Below are 3,728 nucleotides of genomic sequence, written 5' to 3'. Positions count from 1 at the left end.
TGTGGCCAGAGCGCGGTACTGCAGCCCCCCGAGCCAGAGCCCTGCCCCTCGCCGCTGGCTGCCGGGGGCGGGGCAAGGACGCGGCTGCCGAGCGAGGCAAGGGCGAGGGGCGGGAGCGAGCGGCGGGCGGGGCGGGCTCGGTAAATGGCCGGCAGGGGTGAAAGACATTCAGGAGTGCAAAAGGGACACGATGGCTGAGAAGAATGGCCGGGGGAGGGGCGGCCCGGCGGGGCCACTTTCGGCGGGCGGCGGAGGCGCGGTCGCAGCGCTCCGCGGGCCGGGGGCGGGCGAGCGCCGTCGGAACGGGGCTGCACCCCCCGAGCCCGCGCACGCCCCTCTCCAGGCGGCGGAAGCGACGGCGGGCCGGAAAATCCCGGCGTGGCGGCGGCGCTGCCCGCCCTTTCTGCCGCCAGCTTTGCAAGGTAAGACCGCCCGCCCCGTCCCGCCCCGTGCCGCCGCCTCCCGGTGTCTGTAAACTTCCCTCTGGCTTCCCACTTCTCCGTGCTGGAGAGTGGGAGAAAGGTCCCTGCTGCTTGCCGTGTCCTCGGTGGGCAGAGAGCAGCTCTGACCTTGGCCGGATGGGCTGCTGAGGATTGGATCCATGGGGATGTGCTTTGATGCATTTAGTGACCTTTACAGATTTCTTTCCCCGCTTTTTTCAGTTCACAGAATCATGGAATAATTCAGGTTGGAAGGGGCGCTAAAGATCACCTCATTCCAAGGCTGCTGCCGCCGTGGGCAGGGACGTGCTTCCATAGAGCATGCCCTGTGCCAGCCAGGTGCCAGAGGAGGAAGGAAGCCCTTCCCACCTGGAGCAGAGGCTGCTGCAGCTTGGCGTAGCCTTGTGTCACCGAGCGTGTGAGACAGAAAGGCCCTTCCTTTCTGGAGGGGTAACAACACTCAAAGCTCTTTCTCGGGACAAGCAGAGCAATGGAAGGCCAAAGTAGCCTTCAGTTCTTCCAGCAGATTTGGGAACAACTTGAAGGAGGAGCAGAGCTGGCCTGGTGCCTGCCAGCTCTGCAGGCAGTGGGCATGGAGAAGCTGCAATTATCTGTCTTCTTGGCTGAGGCTTTAAAAATGAGGCGCTTTTCTGTAGCTCCTTTTCAGGCATGACGTGCAAGTTGCCCCTAGAAGTCCAAAGGCAGCTGTTTTTGTAGCAGAAGGAAGTCAGGAGGAGGCAAAGCCATCAGCTAAGTCTAGATAAAAAACTTGGCTAACCTCTTTTCCCCCCCCTCCTCCAAACAGGCAATTGTGCAGCACTCAGCAGAGATCTGCCCGGGAGGAAAAGCAGAGCCAATCTCTGAGAAGCGACGTGCGAGCTCTGGCGAGGACGGCTGCTCCCCCTGGCCTTGGTGTGGGACCTCCTGAGGTGCCATTCCTGTGGTGGGAGTGTTTCTCCTCTCATCCAGCCAAGCCAGAGACCGCCTAGGGAAGGAGCAGGTAAGGTTGAAGTACCGAGGTCTCCCGGGTAAGAAGTGACACGGCAAAAGGAAATGGCCTCAACTTGCAGCAGGGAAGGCTTAGATTGGATTGGAGGGACAATTTCTTCACTGAAAGGGTGGTCAGGCATAGGAGCAGGCTGCCCAGGGAAGTCCCCGTGCCTGGAGACATGTCAAGGATGTCAAGATGTGGTGTTTAGGGACCTGATTTGGGGGGGCAGCTTGGCAGTGCTGGGGCAGCAGCTGGGCTCGATGTCCTTAGAAGGCTTTTCCAACCGCAAGGATCCTATGGTTCTGGAAAGCCTTGACCCCTCTGGCTCTAGCACAGCACCTGGATGCTGACAAAATGAGGCTGGTCATAGAGCCTGGAGGTCCCTGTGCCACAGGGAGAGGACAAGCCAGTGTCACCTGCAGGGAGGGTCTCGTCCCCAGAGAGCAGTCAGTGACTCCGTCCCTGCCCGGGGCTCTGGGTGCACCCTTGCGGGGGGGACACACCTGCCCTCCTTGCTGCTCTCGTCCTTATCCCATATGGATTTAGCAGCAATCTTCTGTCTTTTCTTTAAAGCTGTCCTTGGGAGAGTTCAAAGAGAGGGTCATGAGTTATTTCAAAGCCTACATCTTTTACCTATTGGCACTGTAGAGAAAAGACACAAACCTGCTTTGCATCCTTCTGCCTGGAAGTCATTGTGACACAGGGAAGGGAGGAAGGGGCTGGCCGGGGTCAGCCTCTGCTGAGCCTCAGCTCTGGCTGCTCCTGCTCACTGGGTAAACCCAAAAGCTGTCGTGATCAAAAACGCAGGTGCCCTTCTGACCTGAGTCACAGGGGCCCTTTCTTCTGAATGACTCAAGATGGGAAATCATTCTTGGAGCTTCAGAAGAAAAAAAACCCCAAAACTGTAGGTACACTTGTAAGAGCGTGTATGTACGTACATTTCCTTCGATGAAGAAGAAAATCTTAGAAATATCATGTCATGTCTGGCTTCCTAGAGAAGATCCTGAACTCTGGGCTTCTGAAAGCAAATGGCTGTGCATTTGTAGGAGCGTTTCCCTTCTTTTTATATGCCTCCCCCAGTCATCTTCTACCCTTGCCCATGGCAAGGAGAGTGTGGTGATTTGGCTGCTCCGCTCTGCCGAGGGTGTTGCAGGCTGTGTAGCAGGAGTGAGGCCTTTGTGGCTGCTCATCAGACATTTTCCTACAGCGTTCTCCCTGCAATGGTAAAATGAGACTTGTGTTAGCGAGCAGTCAAGTAGAGCAGGTAACATTAGAAAAGAATTGTTTCTGAGCTGCTGTACACTAGCACGTGTTTCCCCTTTCCGGCAGAGTGCAGCTGCCCAAGAAGGGATTTTTTGTGGCTCAGCCAGATGTGCTCCTGGCTCCCACCGAGACGCTGAGACGGAGCTGGGTTTGCATTCCAATGTCTTGGGACAGAGGCTCATGGGAAGTTTTCTCAGCTATCCAAGGCACGGAGCCCTGGAGCCAAGTCAGCCTGAGCTGCTGCGTGCTTGCTGTGAGCCTTGAGGTGAGCGCGCATCATTGCGGGCTTGGGATCGATTGAAATGCGCTAAGGAAACCAGCTCTGGCGAGGGAGGCAGGGAGGGAAATGCTCTCTTAACATGTGCCAATTCTTCTGTCAAACTCATCAGGGCAGGACAGCGTTCAGACTGAAAGTGTGAGAAGATGTGCAGTGAGACAGAGAATCTGACAGGAGCACCGGACTCACAAGTGCACGAATTTTGCTTTTGGCTTGGATTTAAACTCAGAAGTTGTAAGGAATTTGGGAAGGAGAAGGGACATTTCAGAAGGAGAAGAAGAAAAAGAAGTTGTTGTTGTTACAGCCCTGGCAAAATCTTTGGTTCGAGCTAATAAAGGAAGTTAGTTGAAATAAAAAAAAAAGAAAAAAAACGTGGGTTTTTTTCCCTCACTGTTGTATTCGTTGGTGGTATATGGTGTGTTGTTTTATTTCTTGGTCTTATTAACTCTGTGTAAATAGTTTTTTGAGTGAAGCTCACTTTCTGGACGGGTTGGTTTGTATTTGAGGTAGGATTAATTTCAAGAGGTTTCTTTCCTAGACTTCTGATAGGTATTCCTGGGATTTTGGTTTTGTTTACTGTATGTATCAACAGAGAGATTTGGTAGGGCCAGCTGGGCTGCTGGAGTTTTGGGTGTTAATTTATTAGATGGCTTTTATTAATCACAGAAAAATTATGTAAGTTAACAGCAAATTACCCAATTTATCTAGGTATGCTACCTAAACACACTGCTTTATGTCTTAGAATTTTTCTGTTCTT

At 53.6% G+C, this 3,728-nt stretch overlaps 1 long non-coding RNA gene across 1 annotated transcript; it reads left to right on the top strand.

Annotated features, from left to right (window-relative positions):
• The first annotated feature begins 776 nt into the window (after positions 1–776).
• On the top strand, positions 777–3,335 carry LOC136571180 (uncharacterized). The gene is made up of 4 exons (XR_010785679.1): positions 777–890; positions 1,246–1,440; positions 2,761–2,959; positions 3,084–3,335. It is a non-coding gene; the product is annotated as an uncharacterized lncRNA (long non-coding RNA).
• Positions 3,336–3,728: the final 393 nt, after the last annotated feature.

Source organism: Molothrus aeneus, unplaced genomic scaffold (genome assembly GCF_037042795.1).
Source record: "Molothrus aeneus isolate 106 unplaced genomic scaffold, BPBGC_Maene_1.0 scaffold_80, whole genome shotgun sequence".
NCBI classification, from domain to species: domain Eukaryota; kingdom Metazoa; phylum Chordata; class Aves; order Passeriformes; family Icteridae; genus Molothrus; species Molothrus aeneus.
The sequence above is the reverse complement of the archived record's forward strand: the minus strand, read 5'-3'. Positions and strand labels throughout refer to the sequence as shown.